This window comes from Thermobia domestica, chromosome 16 (assembly GCF_964235325.1).
Source record: "Thermobia domestica chromosome 16, izTheDome1.hap1.1, whole genome shotgun sequence".
Classification (NCBI taxonomy): Eukaryota; Metazoa; Arthropoda; class Insecta; order Zygentoma; family Lepismatidae; genus Thermobia; species Thermobia domestica.
In genome coordinates, this window is record NC_137469.1 from 139,840,119 (window position 1) to 139,862,890 (window position 22,772).

Consider the following 22,772-nt stretch of genomic DNA (forward strand, 5'->3'; position numbering starts at 1 on the left):
TGTCACGCTTTCTTGGTAGAAAACATGCTTTCTCAAACGAAAATATGTAAGTCACTACAAAGTTTACTTTAAGATTATGAAATTAGGACATGTCAGATATGTAACACTTGCCTTTTCTACTGCATTTTCAGATATGCCTAGTTCAGAAGCTGAATGGAAGCGGAAATAGATAGAGAAGTTGAAAAGAATATTACATCAAATGTATTTTTAGTGTAAATTACTGTTTTATGTACCAAGAAAAGATACAAACCGGTCACTGGATATCTAACAGTTGTACTATGTAAACTGTCATAATATATTTTCCTGAAGAAAATGAAACCACAGAACATGATTCGTGCGTAATTATATCTGATTGTATGCATCAAGATATGTTTACAGTTGGTTGTTTCTATTCTACACTTATGGAAGATTTTGAATGGCGTCATCCGGGTTTTCCGATCAATAATGTGAATTATCAGTCGGATGATGGTGCACAACATTATTCACTTTTTTCAATAAATTGCAGAAAGTTGAAATGTCTTGGCATATTTCGGCTATGAACTATGGCAAAGGCTCTCAAAGACAAATTGATCCTCAATCTGCTTCAGAATTTATTGGGAGCGCACGCACGTTATGTCCGAACATTCATGTAATATACTGTAGTAAAGAGTATTACTTCAAAAATTTGAGTTAATGCGCCAATGGAACCTCATAAGAAAGAAATATGTAATATTTCAAAAACACGAAACTAGCACTACTTTCATTGTGTTTCAGCGTATACCATTGAATGTTGTCTCATCTAAGATATTTCTTCACCACAAAGGAAATTCGATTTCATTCCAGAACTGTTCATTGGCGCATGAGAAAGGAATAAACGCAGCGAAGAAGTGATGGAAATACTCTACTGGAGACAGGGTATTATTATCCTTCGCCGAAAAAAGAACTATTAAATATTTGTTAGATGTGGAGAAAAGAATCACAACAACTGTATGTAACATTTCTTCGCCATTACCATCAAGATAAAGAATTTTATAGGCCACAACAGAAAGATTAGGCCTATGTTGCGTTAACAGACGTCGATCACAGACATAAATTAGAATTTGACAAATTTTGCTCCAATAAAAGAATTGTTAACTTCTTGTTTTGTCTGTTAACTTCCTTTTACCTATCTAAATCATTAGTGCCACTCTATCCGCCAATAGATTTTGAAAGTGTAATTAAACGAAGTCATAATATTAGACTTGTCGTGTAAGTCACAAATTTATGTCGTGTACGTCACGTTATATTTGTGGCATATATTTTAAAATAAATACAGAAAATATAATAATTTTCTTTTGGTCTTGTAGCTTGGTATCTACTTAATATATGTAAAAAGTTTTATTTTTCTTGCAGCAATAGAAGAACAGAATTTTCATATAGTTTACCGTTATTCAAAACACGATGTCTCCTACTGTCGTGTAAGTCACGCATATATATAGAGACTTGTTTCAGCCATTTTGTTTACATATTTAAATGCTGCAAATGAAAATGAATGAAGGACTTATTGCCCCTTATTTATAACCTAAAACTTGCCCGTGAAAATATCTTATAATTTTTGTAATACATAATATTTACTTCCGTCTGACGTCTGGTGTCGTGTAAGTAACAAATGGAATTAGCCATATATATATATATATATATATATATATATATATATATATATATATATATATATATATATATATATATATATATATATATATATATAATACCTTTGACCTCTGCTGCAAGCAGATTTTATTTAGGTTACTTTTGGTTACGTTAGGTCATGCATTCCTGTTAACTTTGATTGAAAACTTCTGAAAACAAAATCCACGTAAGTGGTTGTTTTCTTTTATGCTACTTGAAACATGTGAACACCCATTTTATTGTTTTTGACATTGCTCACAAATCTGATTGGGATGTCTTTTACAGATAAATTTGTTTCACAAACTGTATTTGATCGTATTTTTGTCGTCTCTTTCCTTTCACATTTGGCAATACCTCTTTTCCTCAGAACATCAGGGCTACTCGTCGTTTGATGAACACACTCCTCCTATGTCTCTCCACAGAGCAATCGTACGATTTCTAGGGCTGCATTTGTTCTTAGCACATTTTTGTTTGTTTGATGTAGTTTTCAGTTGAGTTGATTTTAGTTTAGCGTTCCTTTCTGCAGCGAGACTATATGAGACGTGGACCTGCTGATTAGCGTGGAATCCTAGCCACATGAGCTCCCGGCAGGAATCGAACCCGGGTGTTCCACGCCAAAGGCGCAACCGCTTAGCCACGAGGAAGGTCTTGATGCAGTTTTCAATCACAGCTTTCCGAAGAATTTTCATCAGACAGGGAAGACGATGACAAAGAATCCTGCACTAATAATTGATCCTCCGTTTCAGATGTCACTTCATCGTAAGAAAAAGTGAGAAAGTTTTGAATTTCTCTGGTGTCAAAGCAGTCATTTTGGACACCAAAATGGACTGTAATTACTGCACAACGGGGAAACAAGCAATACTACGAATAAAAACTTATCCAAAATGAACCTAAACAATGTTGTCAATACAAGGTATCTGAAAAAAACTAAATTTTGCCAGTACAGTATACTGGAAGAAACTAAATTATTTTCGGACATTGCAATAACTAATAATAATAATAATAATAATAATAATAATAATAATAATAATAATAATAATAATAATAATAATAATAACAACAATAATTTTTGCATTGTTTTGTGGAGGCATTATCATCAGAAATCCATTCAATAATGATTTTTCAGTCACTTAAATATTCATTGAACTAATGGGTCTAAATGGACCCGAGGAACTTATGTGTTAGTTTTTCTACTTTGACGTAACAAGATGGAGATTTGAATCGAAATTTTTACAAAACACATATTTGGTAAAATAACTATAAGTCACGAAGTATGATGGTCACAGCTCACATAGTGTCCGAGATAATCAAGTTTAAAAATTGCTTTGGGTGAAAATGGACCCGAGGGACGTAAGAAGGTTAAAGAAACTTTTCCCGATTTTTTTTTTTTTTTACAAATTTCCCTCTTCGTGTATGTCATAGGGACATGGACAAGGTTCCATTTAACAGATTGCCTTGTTTTGAAGAGAATGACGTACTAATCATGCAATTCGGGTGAGTAGTGCTGACGCAGTAGCTACTTAACAAAGATTATCCAAACTCGTGGAAAAATCCCATCGTTAAAAGGATTTAATCCCTCCCTCACCCTGTTGCCAACTCCTCACCAACGGGGACTTTTAGTATGTTGTTTAAGACACTTCCCCCAACAATTGTACCAAATTTCAGAACTACACGATTTTTTTTCTAATCGGGGTTTTTTGGCCTTCGTTGACTGGACTATTGTGAGTGACCGCAGGATGGATAGCAGTACAAATATCTGTGCCGTGAAAAGACAACGGAAAGCGAGATATTCCTGCCGACCGAGGAACATATCGCACCGGCTTTTGGCTTCAGAAACATAAAAAAAGAGAAGAAAGAAGCGCTTTTGTGTTTCATGTTTTCGTGGTTATTTCTTGAGTTTCTTTGTAGCTTTCTCTATATAGTATTTGAATGTTGAATGAAAGGTGAGAAATTGAACGGTTGTTAGATAGACAGACGTTATATATATATATATATATATATATATATATATATATATATATATATATATATATAGATAGATAGATAGATAGATAGATAGATAGATAGATAGATAGATAGATAGATACATAGATAGATAAATATAAATATAAATGCAGAAAAAATGTTTTCAAAAAATAATTACAAATTCAAAAATATAAATAGTTAGAAAAGATATATAGAACGTAACACATCAAACTGAAGTTCTTGAAAAGTATGTACTACCATGAGCAAAATAAATGACGCGTCTCATTATTCTGAAGTTTTTTGAAAATATCTCCATTTTCTTTATATGTTCGAAATTTCGGAAGGTTTCCCCAGCAGGACAGGTTAATAACAAACCCGTTTTTAATATTTGTGTTAGATATTAGCTTAAAATAAATAAATTAGAAGCAAAAATCATTAAATCGACAGAAATCTCGAGAATTACCAACTCTCCTAAAGTGGGAAATTTTCAAGAACGCGAGTTAATTCTGCAGTTCAACACGAAGAAGCGACATCTATGTCACTGAGAAAAATGTGGATAAAATCTACAAACGAAACTTTTAACGAAATATTTCTAATATGTCTTATTTCGTGCATTATCTGCAAACTTCAAATATATGAATATATGCCAAGTTTTAACGTAAAGATAGAGCAAAAAGTGGAAATTGTCTATGGAAAAGGACGAATTGGTAGCGCAACCGTAATGAAAAATCGTCTTTACCGTAGAACAGGTTCAGTTCACGTAAGAAAACAAATAGCTCAGTTAAAGCAACTAGTCTGTATGCCGAAGGTAGCGGTTTCGAATCCAGATGGAAGTGACGTTGTCATTTTTATTATTATGGTTATTTTATTTATTTTTTATGTGGGAAAGAATCAAATTGTAACATATGTGTAAAATTCATGACGATACCAAAAAAAGAAAAAATGTCGTTGTCGCACTTGCATTAGCATCCCTAATTTTGTTTGCAAAAAGTTTATTAATTATTTCCCCTGTGCTCACTGCTCACTATACGTAATGCTCGCTGGCGCGTTGTTTCCCAGTAAATGTTAATTCTAATTTGGAGAATTTTATAAAGTTTCACAATATTTCTCACTAGATAGTCTTCTATCTACTTGTTTGGATATTTTGATAACAGATTTCCCTATTAAATGTTTAATTTTCCCTAGATGTTTAATTTCGGAAAAGTTTTACAATGTATTTGTATTAAATTGAAATTGTTTTGAATTTACCACATGAGATAAGTAGCTCGAAGGAGGAAAACTCAAGTAATTGATATTCTACGTAAAAGCAACCTATTGTAGAATGATGATACTTCTTGCCATCAGCACATAATCTTCACGTTAGAGAGTCAGACAGAAAAAAATTCTGGTTTTTCCTCCCTATGACCACCCATCTTAAACCTCTACATTCCATTGTTCGTCTCACAAAATTTCGGTGCTCCAAAAACATTCATATAATAATAATAATAATAATAATAATAATAATAATAATAATAATAATAATAATAATAATAATAATCTTCATCCTGAATATGCCATCCTTACATAATGTAAGGATATCTTAGTTTCTTAGTTTAAATCTTAGATATCTTAGTTTAAAATGCTTTCTTTAGTAATTATTTGAACAACCATGTAGGAGGGGGTACGACGTTTTATTTTGCCCCTCTCATTTCAGTACCCTTCCAACAGAAAGTAATTTCTGATAAGCAGGGTAGACAAAATGATTAAGAAATATATTTACAGCATCCTCTCCCCTTTCATGATTGGAATATCACGTAGCATTTTTTTACTCTACCAAAGATGGCCCTGTGCGGTTAGGGGTAGGTAACTAAAGAAATACCTAATATATAGCGCCCCTTGATTGTAATATTACCGCTTCTTTATTTGTACGAGGGAGCCCCAACAAGGTGATAAAAGAATAGGATAAATGTCTATTGAATCCAGTGGCGGATCCAGCACAAACTTCTGGGGGGAGGGAGTGAAAGATTCTTTTGATGATGTGAAGCTGTCACAAATTACCACTTAACTAAACTAAACATAATAGTGGGGTGAACTGGAACCCAGTCAGTTTAAATTGATGTAAAAGTTAAGTATTGGCTTCATATTAAAGTATTGGGTTTCAAATGATTATTTCAGTCCCAGTGGTCAAGGATCAAATCTCGTGGGGCTCTTCAGTGTAGGCTAATACGGGCCCCTTATGAGAAAAGGAAAAATATTAAAATGTTTATAACGTTCGAATTTTTCGTCTATTTTAAAGAAATGTTGGGCTTCGTATTAAAGTGTTGGTTCCAAATGACAATTTCAGTCCGATGGAGAATGATCAAATCCTGGAGTCGGGGGGGGGGCTCATCAGTATAGTGTGCTACGGCTCCATTATGGGAAAAAGCAAAAATATGAAAATGCTTATAACTTTCGAATTTTTCGTCTATTTTAAAGAAATTATTGGGTTCATATTAAAGTCTTGGCTTCAAATGACAATTTCAGTCCGTGTGGACAATTATCAAATCTCGGAGGGCTTTTCGGTGTAGGGGTTTCGGCTTCTTTATGGGACAAGATTCACGTAATTGATATTGCAAAATTGTTTTGTATACATTAGTGTAAACTTGCACCATTTGGTTAATTTTACCTCTTATATTTTGCAGATTTCAAATTCCAAGCATAGTTACTTCTCAAAGCTAAAAGGCACTTACTAGTTTCATTAAAAGGAAATGTCTTTTATGAAAAGTTGTCATGGAGTAGACGAACGAACAGGCACCCAAACATTGGTTGAGTCGGACGGTTGAAACTCGTTAAGCTCACTTCAATTATTATTATTATTATTATTATTATTATTATTATTAATAATAATAATAATAATAATAATAATAATAATAATAATAGAGCATTCATGGGGTCCGTGGCTCGACTCCACTTCGCGCCAAGTGAAATTTGAGGTAGACAAATACCGTGTGCATGGGTATGGGTTTTCTTGGAATTTTCCATTTTCCTCCCACTTTCTTCATTTCATCATTTCATTCATCATCATTCTCCCTTAGCGTAGGTGCATAATCGTGCAACGTTAAACTAGATATTCCATTTAATTTTAATTTCAATAATAATAATAAACAATTAATTAAACTGAAAGGACTGTAATTTATGTTGACGGCAATTATCATAAATATGAAACCATTATAAAAACAATGCTTTGAGTAGAAAGATAATTCTTCAAGAGTGTTAAGGAATGCGCACGAGATAAAAAGATATTCTCTCAAAAGTAGCTCTCTGCCTTAAAATTAATAACGGCATTTGTGATTTTTTAAAAAAATAAACAATATCTAAAGTTAATAGTTAACTTTTCGAAACGAAGCTTCATTAAGGGTGAACCTGAAAGATGTCCACAAACTTCGGGAGATGATTCGTGACATCAAAAGGAGACAAATGGCCCTCTTGCAGTTTTCGAGTTCAGCTTCGTTGTCGAGATACAGGGTTGCCAACTGGTCGTGTTTGAGAAACTCACTGGAAATAAATTCAACTCCAAGAATAAACTACTACAGGTCAATTGACTTATACCATGTTGCAAGGTTAAATATTTGTTTATGAAGTGTGTACAAAATTTGCCAGTGTCTTTTCTGAGAACATCTTCGAGAAAAAGTTACCTCCAAGAATAAACTACCCCACGTAAATTTTTCTAAGAGAAATATCTGATACTGCAATATAGGGTTGTTAATTAAATATTGATTAATGAAAAATAAAATTGTTAAAACCATTTTGGAGAAAATAGCTTTTTTCGATTTTCGGCTGTTAGTAAACCACACTTATTTTAGGCGGTACGAAAAAATGGGAAAATCTCCTGTAGGAATACTATGTAAACCCTAAGTTTACAATTTGGTGTAGATACGTTGAACGGTATGGCCTCTAGGCGAGTGCACAGAAAAGTGTACCGAACGGACGGACCGGAAGGACGGGTATCGAAAAATCACATTTTCGGTATGTAGACGCCATGAAGTATGTAAATCCGTTGAAATCTGAATTTGATATACTGTTTTCACAATCACCATATTTTCTTCTCTCTTTTGTCGCTCGAAAAAGAAAAGCCTGAGTTTACCACAAAAAGCTAGGGTGTTTACCAAAAAATATTCAATTACAGGGCCACCGCACTAAACTTTTTCAATTCAATTTCTTAACTGTGTTAGGCCGCAGTTGTTACTGAAGTGTGTATTTGGATAATACGAAAAAAAAATATCGTATTATTCAAATACATCGAATGTCAGATTATCGAATAAAAAACTTCGATTGAAGAAAATCCACACTACAAAACTAACTCACACTTTAAGTACATTTTCATTAGACATATAATAGAGCAATTAATGGAATAATTGTTTATGAAATATGAAAAAATCAAATGAGTCATTTTTAAGAAAGTCGTTCAAAAAGAACACGTCAGAAGTAACCTACCTCTTGTGAATTGTTTCGAACAATGAGTTAAGATATACTTTTGCTTATTAATGAAATATTTATTTGCGAAATTTGAACAAAATCGCCTGTCGTTCGAGAAAATTGTAGGGAAAAACCTTGACCCCCAAAATAATCTATCCGTCGTAATTGTTTTTCATAGAAATGACTTATACTAAAATATAGGGTTATTAATGAAATATTTATTTATGAATTATCAATAAAATTGTCCACGTAAGTTTTGAGAAAATCGTGAGGGAAAAATAACTTCCCGAATAAACTATCTCTTGAGGATTCTTTCAGGGCAAGCGAGTTATTCCATATTATAGGTTTTTAATGAAATATTTATTTCTGAGTACGAACGAAGTGCTTGATTCATTTTAGAAAAAACCGTGGAGGAAAAACACCCCCAAGAGTAAACTACCCCTCGTATATTTTTTTCAGGACAAACGAGTTTTGCCATATTGTTCTGTTATTAACGAAATATGTATTTTTGAAATACGAATAAACTCTTTTGAGTCATTTTTGAGAAAATCGCCCAGACAACACACTCCACCAAGAATAAACTACCCCTCGCATTTTTTTAGGACAAACGAGTTATTTATGCCACATTGTTAAGTTATTAATGAAATATTTATTTATGAAATATGAACGAAAACACTTGAGTCCATTTTGAGAAAATCACTAAGAAAAAACTCACCCCTAAGTATAAACTACCCCTTGTAGATTTTTCTCAGATAAATGCCTTATACCACAAAATAGGGTTGCTAATTAAATATTGATTTATAAAAAAAGAAAGAAAACAAGATCGTTAGAGCCAGTTATGAGAAAATATCTTTTTTCTATTTTCATCGTACAGAAAACTACCCTTGTTTTGGGAGTAGGAGGGAAACTTAAAAAAAACTATAGGAAATACTATGAAAATCTTAAACTAAAATTTGGTGTAGATAAGTTGAACGGTTGGCCTCTAGGCGAGTGCACAGAAAAGTGTAGCGGACGGACGGACGAACAGATGGTCATGTATCAAAAATAATTTTTTCGGTATTAGGGGCTATAATACGTGTAAATTCGTTGAAATCTCAAATTTGATTTTTTTTTCGATCACCATATTTTCTTTTCTCATTTGTCACTTCAAAGTAAAAGGAACTCAGAACTACAGATAAGAGACACCTACTTTTACACATAGACATTTATTGATTTAAAACTGTTTTAGTTTGTGTCATTTCACTTCCAATTGAAAGGTTTTACCATGACTAACGGCATACCAATGACGAGACGGAAGTTTTGAGGAAGTAAATGCATTCAGAAGTCTAGACTCATTACGCTTATCAACCTGTTTTTACTTCTGCAATTGTTGACAGTTGTAATTTCGTCCAAACGCTACATGAAATAATTCTTGGTTGACGTCATTGTGTTACTATTTTAGTATTGTTCCCTTCAGACTTGGTTAAAGTTTTGTCTTAACGGTTATACATTTTTTCTTTCTTATTTCATCGTTACACATAAGAATAAAATGTGGTGAGTGGATAGATTCGAACCTACGAACATTGAGTTTTCATTCTTCCAACACTTTACCAATGGACCAAGCTTTGTCTTCACGTTAACGCACAGTTACAGGGTTTATTACGATTTAAATAAAATGGCTGGCTGTTAGAGTTTCCTGCCCAAATATTTCGATAGAAAATGTTCATTGCTTCGTAGATACGTAGAGCAATGTTTAGATACACATTTTAGGATAGTGCATTTTGGTGTATATAATAATTTCATGCCAGATAAAAGCTAGATAAGTTTTGATAAAATGTTTCATATGTAGTTCTCAATAATAGGCTTGCTGTTCGGGGTGAAGTTTCAAGGTTCAGCATTGACTAGCAGTTTTTGCTATTAATATCCTTTCTAACATTATTGGCAGTGGACAAAAGTTAGCCCGTGTTGAAGCTTTTTGCTCCTAATTTAATTAATATTATTTAACGAATATATTGAAAATTGTCAGCAGGCACGTATACAGTAATTTATTTCGGAAGGGGCCCGACTTCAATATTAGGATAAATTATAATAAAATTTTAAAAGATAATCCCACAAATTAGGCTATATTTACAGAAAAGTTGGGATTTCAGAGGGGGTCCGGACCCCCTGTACCCACCCCTAAATGCTTCCTTGTTTGTCAGTAACGTTTCCTCATTTTGAAACACTCAAAAACTTCGGATATATAAAGGGAAAAGAGTTATTTTCGATAAAATATCACTTCAAGGAGACGCGACAGTTTTATTGCACATGGTGGTATCCAACGTTCACAAGGGCAAGAATTCCTTCCCTTTTATTCTTTTGCTATTGTGCTCTATCGAAAGTTTAGGTTTGTAAAATATTACTCTTACAAACAAGCGTGATTGGCAGATAGGAATACTGAACAGAACTCCACAGAAATGCATGCTGAACTTACGTTTATAGCTACCCTTTGGTGATTTCGCCTCAAGGTCAATCGAGTGGTAATTCAGTTTCGTCTCTGTTCTTGAACCATGTTCGTATTACTTCGAACAGTTTTGCTAATGAAAAGCATGCCTCGTAATATAACAGACTTCTTTCGCGTAAGAAATCGAAACTCAGTTGGTCAGAGCAACTAGTCTGTACGAATTAGGTTGTTAGTTAGAGCCCAGTACGAGTAAGGGTTTTTATTACTATTGATTGTTTTTATCATTTTTAGGTGAGGAAAAATCAAATTGTGGCATCGCGATATCAAATGTATTTGGTTAGGTAACTTTGTCTCAGCTAAACTTTAAACATCAGTAACCGTCGAAATTATTTCACTAACCGATCAGTCACTGAACATTTCAAACACGTCAAACCAGTGGCATAATATGAAGCTTAACCTCTCCTCCGCAGTCCTTAGTTATGCGTCCGTACTTTCAGGTGCGTGCCAAGGGCCGAGCGACTGCCCGGGGTGCCAGAGGAAGAGGGGCGTTAAAACGAGCCTCAAAAAGTAAATTTTAGAACGTGTTTTCTACTGACGTTTTTGGTTTATATTCTTGTAAAGTAGTGGCAATTACATAACCATGGAAGAAGAGAGTTTCATGGTAATAAGGGGCTGTATCGAAAAATGGAGAGATGGCATGTAGAATAAAGAGTGGCAGGGGCGTAAGTATTGTTTGTTTGTTTGCTTGAGTTTAGCGTTCCACGGTTATGCCTTAATGGCCAAAGGAGATGTGGATACTAATTATTGTGGAATCTGAACCACTTTTATCGTTCAACAGTAATCCACCGGGAATTGGATCCGGTACCACAGAAGGCAGGCGTGCTAGCCACAAGACCAAGCGTGGGGCGGGGAGTTCGTATTGTTTATAGCGGGCCATATTCTTTGTGAAGTTTTCCTAGGTAATGAATGTCTTTTTGAAAAATGGGTTTAAAATATTAAAACACTATGATAAAATGTAAAATATAGGCTAGTACAAGGGGGAGGGCGCCAAAAAGTCACTTTGCCCGGGTGAAAATTTGGTCTGGTCCACCCCTGCGTACTTTCTGTATATTCTTGGCCTTGCAGCTTGTGCGGTCTCCACGCCACAGGGTTGCGGGGGCGCTATTTACGCGTATGCTTCGAACGTAATTCAATAACTGCTTAAGAAATTCTACCATCAGCGTGGAAACGGGAATATATATTTTTCTAATAGTCCCATAGAAGTTTCATTCAGAACGCCAGATGCAATTAAGTGGAAGGAGGATCTAATGTTTCCTAAGTAAGTTCCTTTCAGAAAGTTTGCTATTTCTTTAACGGTGATGTAAATAAATATACTCATCGTTATTAGCCCGACACCAAACTATCCTGGAGAAATCTCTCTAGAAAACTTTATTCTGCCTAATTTTATAAGCGACTCAACGGTGAAACACTTGTTAACGAAAGCAATGCCGTGTACACACTGCCTTGTTTCTGACAAAATATAAAGTGCTTTGTAATCTTTAGACACTTTTCCTATTCTTTTTGTCACCCTTGGTTATGTAGGGTGGCCTCGAACAAATAAAGAAGAGGTAATATTACAGTCAAGGGGCGCAATAAATATATTAGGTATTTCTTTTGTTACCTAACCATAACGGCCTAGGGTCGTCTTCAGTAGAATAAAAAATGTTACGTGATATTCCATTCACGAAGGAGGAAAGGTTACTTTAAATATATTTCTTATTCATTTTGTCTACTCTGCTTGTCAGAAATTATATACTTTCTGTTGGGACGGTGCTGAAAAGAGAGGGGGGGGGGAAATAAAACTTCGTGCCCCCTCATACATTTTAAATTTTGTTACATGGTTGCTCAAATTATTACTAAAGAAAGCACTTTAAACCAAGATATCTAAAGTTACATTATGTAAGGGTGGCATATTCAGGAATAATAATAATAATAATAATAATAATAATAATAATAATAATAATAATAATAATAATAATAATAATAATAAATGTCTTTGGAGAGCCGAAATTATGTGACACGAATCATTACATGTAGAGCTTTAAGATGAGTGGTCATAGGAGAGGAAAAAACAGGTTTTTTCTCTGTCTGATCAACGTAAAGATAACGTGCTGAAGTTAAGAAACATAATCATTCTACAATAGGTTGCTTTTACGTAGAATATCAGTTACTTCAGTTCTCCTCCTTCGGGCTACTTACCTCATGTGGTAAATTCAAAACAATTTCAATTTAAGACAAATACATGTAAAACTTTTCTGTAATTAAATATATATAGGGGAAATTAAACATTTAATAGGGAAATCTGTTATCAAAGTGTCCAAGAAAGTAGATAGAAGACTATCAAGGGAGAAACATTGTGAAACTTTATAAAATTCTCCAAATTAGAATTAACATTTGCTGCAAAACATTCGTTATGCACCAGTGCGCATGTAGTGAGTAGTGAGCACAGGGGAAATTATTACGAAACTGTTTGCAAACAAAAATTAGAGACACTAATGCATGTGCGAGAACGGCACTTTCTCTTTTTTTTTGTATCGTCATGAGTTTTACACATATGTTACAATTTGATTTTTTCCCACATAAAAAATAAATAAAATAACCACAGTAATAAAAGTTACAACGGCATATCCGTGGGGTTCGAACCCAATACCTTCGGCATACAGACTAGTTGCTTTAACTAACTGAGCTATTTGTTTTCTTACGTGAACTGAACCTGTTCTACGGTAAAGACGATTTTTCATTACGGTCGCGCTACCAATTCGTCCTTTTCCATAGGTAATTTCCACAAGTTGCTCTATGTAACATTAATACTTAGCATAGATTCATATATTTGGAGTTCGTTGATAATGCATGTAATAAGACACATTAGAAATGTTTCGTTAAAAGTTTCGTTTGTAGATCTAATCCACGTCTCTCTCAATGACATAGATGTCGCTGTTTTGTGTTGAACTGCAGAATTCCCTCGCGTTATTCATGCTAAGTCCTCCTTAATGTTTACTCTTCATAAAAGCATCATTATGGTAAAATTAAAATTCGATTGTTCCACTTTCAATGACAAATTATGCTCCCTCCTCTAAAAAAAAATCATAGGCGCAACCTTGGCCCCAAAACCTGACTGTAGGCATCAATGTAATTCAGAGAAGGCTAGGAAATGAAGTTTCTTTGTTTAAAATCTTTCCCAACCTCGTAAAACACCCCCTAACATCAACCAAAATTTCTTTACACACATCCCTGGGCGTAACAAAATATATTGCTTCATTTGCGTTTGTGTAAAAATATTATTACTATTCTAAGTGCTCCCTCTCTTGTGTTTTGAACGCCTCAGAAAATAAAATTCCCAACGTACTTACTGCTTAAATGGGAGACTCAGGTGAGATCCCCGATTGCAATACGTACAAGTCTAGGGTTTGCCAGGGATAAGTATTGCGTCGCACACTACACCACACATCGTTTAGGTGAGGACTGTTCGTTTTATGGAAAGATGGAAGACTATAAACAAATGCATCCCAGTAAAATTAACAAAAAAACAGAGAGACGGATCACCGAGACTGATCTGTAATCTAAAGATGTGGGAGGGTGGGACATGTTTATACAGAGACGGACAGTGACAAAGGAAGAAGTCTACATCTGTTCTACGAAACACAATACGAAGGGGATATTATTATTATTATTATTATTATTATTATTATTATTATTATTATTATTATTATTATTATTATTATTATACTTAAACCCGACCAACGAATAGTTCTGACTACGCCTATGCCTTCAAACATAAGTCGAAAACATTCCTGCGTATCTAATTTTATCCTGTAGGGATGGTATCAAGAATCGTAGGCAGACCCTGAGGGAGAGCAAAAGGTCGTTCGCTACCTCCGATGGCACAAGCACCAGTGCTGCAAAAGTTTAAGTCTGTACATAATAAAACTAAAGGAACCCTAAGTAGCAGTGTGACAACTCAACGGTACCCCATCCCTCAGGAATGCGTCCTGGATTCGTCCCTAATCGGATGTCGTCTCGAGTCGAAAATATGTCATGCGGAAAGAAAAGGTATGAAAAAATGTGATCATAGAGCCTTTTGCGTCGATTTCCTTCTAACTTGGGGGAGGGCCGTCATAGTGTGCAAATTGACGAGGGGATACCAGGGATTTCTCCTCTGAGAAATCTTTATGCCCCTGCAAGAGAAAGTTTTCATCCCAGAAAGGGATAACGTTTGCCCTCTCTTACGTGTGTGATGGCTGGGTGAGTACATGAGTGAAATTCATCCGCCCTGGGAAATATATTCAATTCGCACACTGACCCATCCAGTCATCCAATCTTTATATAACGTAGTGAAGAGTATTTATTTGCGAAATAAAGTAGTGGTGTTTATTTTGCGAAATAAAGTACTGACAAGTGAGGAATCTATTTACATAGTCGTCAACAGGCCTGCAACTATGACCGGGACTAGCAGGCCTGGTCCCTTCCTAACTTTTCAGCCCCTCATATCACAATGCATCCGTATGATATTGATACAAAGAGACCTTGACTGTTACGATTAACCCCTAGCATATTTAAGCCCGCCAACCTTCAGTGACTGGTTGCGGTCTGGTCAAAAAGGTTTCCCAGGTATTACATAATTTAAACAAATTTGTATTATGCAAAATAAATTTACTACTAAATCATGCTCAATTTTAAAATAAGCCACCATTATTTAGTTACAAGAACATAAAATGTTGCGTGAGCCATTTCCAACTTTATCAAACTTGGTTCTCTTCTGTTCGAACTCGCAATGAATGTTTGCGCAAAATATGTCACACGAATTTGATCGAGGGTGTACTTATGCACATGATAAAATCCCACAACGTTCAGGCGCCTTACAAAATTCATTTATTAGAAAAAATCTAAAATTAGGAAATGAAAGTATGAATATTACATGGATCTATATTTTTTCCTTCTATACTTCCAGGAAAAGGGAGATGCAGACATTACACATGAGTATACCGTAATTAGGGATGCGCACGAGTCGAGTCGAGTTGAGATTTAAGCCTGTCTCGACTCGTCTAGAGAAAATGTTGTATCAACTCGAATCTCGACTCGAAAATATGTGTCTGTCTCGACTCGACAGCTTCTGTCTCGACTCGACTCGAATTCGAGTCCAGACGTCTGGAAATTCGAGTCGAGCAAAATGTACGAGTTAAAATATACGCACACATCAGACAAACCATTATGACTACCTACCTAATTATCAGTATCTCGATCTTTGGAACGGATAACAACGGCGACGCGTCTTGGCATGGACGTAGTGATCCTTGGTAGATCGCCGGAGAGAGTTCACACCACATATGCACACACAGGTCACCTAATTCCCGTAAATTCCGGGGAGGGGCGATTCGCCCTGACGTCAAGTTTAATCACATTCCAGATGTGTTCGATTGGGTGTCAGATCCGGCGAGTCGGGGGGCCAGCACATCACTTGGAACTCGCTCCTGTGTTCCTAGAACCACTCCATCACATTCCTGGCTTTGTGACATGGTGCATTATTTTGTCGAAAAATCCTACTACCGATGGGAAACATGATCGTCATGAAGGGGTGTCCGTAGTCTGCACGCAGTGTGCGGTACGCCTCGACCGTCATGATGTCTTGCTCGAGCTCCACTAGACACATGAATGCTCACGTGAATGTTCCTCAGATAATAATTAAGCCGCAGCCCCCTTGTCTTCGTCTCGCAGTGCAAGGTCAAGGAGCTGTTCCCTTGGAATACGACGGATTCGCACCCTCCCATCGTCATTATGAAGAAGTTACCGGGATTCATCAGATAATGTAACTCTGCCACTGTGCCAAGGTCCAGTGGCGATGGTCACGTGTTCATTTCAGTCGTACTTGCCGATGTCGTGGTGTTAACATTCGCACATGAATGGGTCATCGATTGCGGAGGTCCATCGTTAGGAGTATTCGATGCAATATGTGTTCAGACTAGTGTTGTGAAGGCCTGAAAAAAAAAATTGGGTTTAAAAGAACAATTTTTTACGGTTCTCCCGAGCTTGGATAAAAACGAAAAATTTGGGTAAAATTGAAATTTTCAAATATTTTATTATATTATGCTTTCAAAATTAAAAGTGTTTTATATTTACTAGTTTAGAGTTAAGAAAATTGAGTATTTATGTTTCTTATATTAGAATAGGGAAATTTTATGCACAACTCATCCAAACACTTCAAAGTTAGCACCGTGATAGAATGGAGTTATGGCTACAAAAGAAACTAAAATATAATCCTAGTTAGCTTAATTAGAATAGATGCATTAAAATTATTTTGAGCAATATTATGAAGTTCCCCCTTGATGGCAGGGAAGTGTTAAAATAACGGGGCAAGAATCATTTTAGTTAATATGTTAAATCGAACATATATTTTATAGAGATATCTTCCTTGTTCTATTGTTGTAAAATTTCCTGAAATTTGAATCCATTAGAAAAAATAATTTGTTCGGAAATATTGGCAAAAACAGGAAAATATAGTTTAAAACCATTTCTTGGTCTGATGCTAGCAATCATACTTGCTGTAATATGTCTGCAGCATATACAGTAGGAAGTCGAAAATACGAACTAACTGGGACCACAGGTAGTTCGGATTTTCTAAAATGACAAAAAAAATCCATTTAGGCTTACATACACAGTACGGTATGTTCTTGAATCGATATAGTGGTTATTCAGTACATGCAGTAATTGCAATACCGAACGTAAGGCTACTTACATTTAATGTTTCTGAAGAACCTGTTCGTACACTAAATTACACTGATCTTGTAAGTCACACTTAAATCTTATAGGCCTAAGAGAAAATAAAAATAAAAATATGTATGACAAACAATTACAATGAATTAACTTTTGTAAAAATACTGACTTCACACAACGTCGGCGGACACACTATTGTTTTTTTATCGCTAGCGTTAAGACAAAATGTAAAAAGCTTCTAGAGACCGGCTTTGGATTTTTGACATTTCGGATTTTTGACGTTCGGATTATCGACGTCCTACTGTATATACAATGTATTTCGCTAACGGAAAAATACTTAAAGTAACAGGTTTTAATTCGACTTTTTAGTTTTCTGATTTCTGGTAAAATCCCTCTTTATTCTTTGTATATTTTTCGAATAACTCAAAAAGAGAGAGGATCTTATTTACACATACACACATACACCGCACAAGTGAGTGAATTTGGTCAGCGAGAAACATATTAAAGGGTTGAGTATGTGAAACTTCTGTTCGTTATTATTACAGACTAGAAGAATAACCGTTCTTCGCACGGGGAGAATACGTTTCATTTTGGACACAAAGGGCACAAAACTGTCACCAATGAACTTATGGAGCCCCAAAACTATGAATTCGACATTAATACCTGTAATTTTCAATTAATCTTTACATATCACCATCCTCCCTTAGAGTACTAATGGAACTGAATATCGATTTAAACGGCCGGATGTGTCACTGTTCATCTCAGCCACCCCGAAGACTATGGATTCGACAGTAATATCGGTCATTTTCAATACTTTTTATATATCTTCTCCCTCCTCCAAGTTCTGGGGCCGAATTTTGATTTAAAGGGCATCGGAAGTGTCATTGTTCATTTCAGCGACCCCGAAAATTATGGATTCGACATTAATGTCTGTCATTTTCCCCTCTCCCCTTCCCTCAAGTTGCACCTTCAAAGTGAAATAATAAAGACCATCCCGAACCTCATTTACGTTGAAAGTTTTATCAAGGTCGGTAAAATATCCAAACATTTTGAGCCCATTAATAAAAAAATAATAATTTGTTCGGAAATATTAGCAAAAACCGGAAAATATGATTTAAAAATTATTTCTTCGTCTGATGCTAGTAATCTTACTTGCTGTAGCATGTTTGCAGCATATATATATATACACAATGTATTTTGCTAACAGGAAAAATACTTAAAGCAACAGGTTTTAATTTTACTTTTTAGTTTCCTAATTTCTGGTAAAATCTTCCCTCTTTATTATTGGTATGTTTTTCGAATAACTTAAAAAGAGAAATGATCTTATTTACACACATACACATATACCGCACAAGTAAGTAAATTTGAGCAGCGGCAATTATATTAAAGGGTTGCATATGTGAAAGTTCCGTTCGTTATTATTTCAGACTAGCCGAATACCTTGCACGGGGAGAATACGTTTCATATTGGACATAAAGGGCACCAAAACTGTCATCAATGAAATTATAGAGTCCCAAAACTATGAATTCGACACTACTGTCGGTAATTTTCAATTACCTTTACATTTCCCGTCCCCCCTTAGAAGTACTAATGAGCTGAATTTGTGGATTTAAACGGCATCTTCTGTTCATCTCAGGGACCCCGAAAAGTATGGATTCGACGGCCATTTTCGATCATATATATGAATTTGGATTTAAACGGCCGGAAGAGTGACTGTTCATCTAAGCGACCCCGAAAACTATGGATTCGACAGCAATATCTGTCATTTTACCTCTCCCCTTCCCTAAAGTTGCACCATCAAATTGAAATGATAAAAATCATCCCGAATCTCATCTATGTTGAAAATTTTATCGAGGTCGGTCTGATGATTCAAGAGTTATTAAGTTAGAAACATAGTCACTTTCATTTTGATTGTAGTAGATAATCTGTCGCACTAGAAAACATGTATTTGTTTACATACAGGATTTTGTACATAAAGTTTATATAAGTGTCTATATTAAAATATTAAATAATAGTAATTATAAGTTTTATAGTGCATGAATATCGGTGAAGTTTGCCTACTGCTCTTTCTCTTAAGAAGTGATTTGGTTAAAATTAACAAAACTTCACTAGATCAAAGAGCATATTAAGGACTTAGTTTCATTCAAGAGACCTATTTGTTGCAACAGAAACACTTCATGTTGGTAGGCTTGTATGTAACTGTAAAAGTTCTGTAATTAATACACATCCACGAATAAATGACATAATAGAAATAAGTGCAGACTATTAATTTTCAGCTAGCTGAACCTGCGCTCTCTACACAGCGCATCATTCACATATGAACATGAATTTCCTTGTCATTCCTCATATCTTTACATGTCCCTTTACAGATACAAATGAAAGATGCCTTCATAAAAATCGGCAAGGGGTATCATAAACGGGAATTTTTTCGATTATTTTTTTGCAATATTTTGCACCGTTTGCAAGATTTGAGCCCACTTGTGGTTGGAATTTCTAACTCATATATGACCAGTGTTTCCTTCCTTTCTTTGGATGCATCATGTAATAAGAAAATAAATTACACACACAATTAATTATGTCAGAGATATACGGAGTTCATTGTAAAAAAAAAAAAAAAAAAACTCCCCAAACAATGAAGATTCATCTTAGACTGGAGAAATGGTTATTCTTCGTTTTCTTATAATTTGGCCATGAAATAAACGCCTGAGAGATATACAACCCATATATACAACTATGCTATGTTCGAATATATAACTCACAGGATATGATGCTTTACTTTTTCAAAAATTTCAGTACTTCCACTGTACCCCTAAAAATGTAATAAAGAACTAATGTCCATGTTTTTTTTAAAATATTCAATTAGAACTGGAAAATTTACACAAAATTTGGAATCGACCAACGAAAACGGCACGTTTCTAGCACTTGTGGGTTCAAGATCTCATTGTCGGAAGGACTGGAGACAAACATATAAACTTTTCTGTTGAGACAAACATATACGTGTAAATCTAGCATTTTAATATATAGATAATGACTGGAATAGTTTTATTTTCGAGTGCTATTTCTTAATATTCGCAATATTGAATTTTTTGAACTTATATTTTTTACGCGTTTGAAGAAATAAGATATGATTACTAGTAAAATTAACCTAATACAAATATTTTTATGTTTTCAATTTTTCCAATTTTTCAACAAAGAAATCGAAAAAAACGGTTTTTTACCAACATGTTCAAAATTTCCGGAAATTTTACAACACCAGTTCAGACACACATGCACTTTACCCAGCATTAAACTCTGATGTTGGTTCCGACGCAGTTCGCTGCCTGTCCTGTTTTACCAGTCTGCCCAGCCTACGACGTCGGACAAATGTAATGAGGTGGGGGGCGCCCAACCCCTAGACGTTTGGACGTCGTTTTCCCTTAGTTTCGCCACTTGTTGAAGACACACATCACAACACTCCTCGAACACCTGACAAGTCCTGCAGTTTCCGAAATTCTCGTGCCGAGTGTTTCTGAATGAGTACTTTCTTCAAAATAATATTAAAAGTTATAGAAAGATTTTCGAGACATTCGAGTCTAGTCGAGATTTTTAGGAGCTGTCTCGACTCGACTCGTGTCTCGACTCGAAACTTCGAGTCGAGAAATACGTTTGTCTCGACTCGTCTCGAATTTTACAAAGTGTGTCTCGACTCGAATTCGAGTCGAGATTCGAGACATGTCTCGACCAGTGCGCATCCTAACCGTAATTTATGAAATATTGTATTGTCACCGGACACATGTGTATGAAAAATGAAAAAAAAGGTCCAGCCGTAGATAGTATAGAAGTGGTCATGTGGACAGGCAACAAAGAACGAAAGTGATTTTTAAAATAGCAGGTCTCAGGAATGTTGTCCACATGCCATTTTATTTGATCATATTTCCCTCAAAAATTATTCATGTAAGTAGCTCTCAATTATTTCTGAAGAGCGGGTTTTGACTTCGCTCTCAAAGGATAATTTTGTCCTAGATTGATTTTAACAATGTTTTTTCTTCAATCTTTCCCAAAGATCACAAACTGACATTTGTACTATGCTATTTTGCGGAAATGGTAAGCTGACAAGTGACAACTACCCTTCCAGAAGTTCGCAAAATGAAAAGAAAAAAGAGAGGGAGAGAGATGAGAAAACAAGGTTTTGGTTGTACAGCTGCTTGAGTGACCTGACTGGAAGAACTTAAGGGAGGCAGAGAACTAAACTTGCCCCTCTACTCGAGCAAAAAGGAAAAACTACACCGTCGCAGGGAGTCTTACTGTTGCCATATTTCCAAAGTTAAAGATGGAAGTTTTCTGACTGGGATTTTTTCCAAAATCTAAAGAAGGCAGGGCATAGATATATGTCTTCTCTAGGTTTGTTCAAATTTTGACGTTTGTAACTTTAATAATAAAGAAGAAAACGGTGAAAAACGTTGCTATGCTTTTGAAATGGACTAACTTTGAAGGTTGCTAGGGATACCAGATCACCTTAAAGCAAGTGAATTATGATGGACGAATTGGTGGAATGAAAAAGTGGGAGTGCCAGGAGAAAACCCATGAGCACGAGGTTGTCCATCTCAAGCTTACTTGCCTTGGGAACGAATCAGGTACGCAATCCATCAGATAGTTCAGTAGACAGGGTCTGAGTTTCGATTCCCAGTGGGAGATCCTTTGAAATATTAAATGTCCTCGATGTATCTGTGTTGATGTCCCTGTCATTCAAGGTTATTGGAAATAACTGTAAAACGAAAATGAAAATTAAATGAAATCTTTAAGTTTCACGTCATACGGATATGCTGGTTAGGCTAAAGGAGACGGTATGAGAAACGAATGAAATGGTGGAATGAAGAAAGTGGGAGGAAACGGGAGAACCCACGAACACGATGTTTGTCCACCACAAACTTCACACGGCGCGAGCTGGGATCGAACCAGGGGCCCCGAGCTCTGGAAGTGAACTCTACCACTGAGCCCTGTACCTGTAAAACGAGAATAACCGAATATAATAGAGATAAGTTACATAAATGCTTTCGGTGAATCAGAAAAAAGAGTGGTATGGCGCACCAGGTTCCAGTTAAAGATTGGAATTACTCTTAAGACCACTTTCTTCCTCATGTTCTTGTGTGTTTGTGGTTCTTTATTTAAAATATAAATTTGAATTCTCCGGACTATATTATTTTATCACGACCGAAACAGTGTTCCAGCGTTAATAAAATATTGGAATCGTAAAGGTGTTCAATTTGCTACATACACGAGTGTTTCTGGACTCTTACTTAACAGGGAAGTCTTAGGGTAGTGGCTTGAGCATTCGTTTCGTAATTTATGGGTCCGCGTTTCGATTCCTTCTGAGGAAATTTTAAAAATTGTCATTTAGAATATTGATATTTCTCACGTATAATAACATGAAAAATGGTCAATTTCTCTCGTTTTTACGAGTTAGAGTTGAAACGACTTCCTTCACAGGGGAAACACTAACAACATGGCGTCACAGTCTACAATCTCGATTCGTACTGTTTGAAAACTTAGCGTGTTTAGCAAACGATTCACGAATACA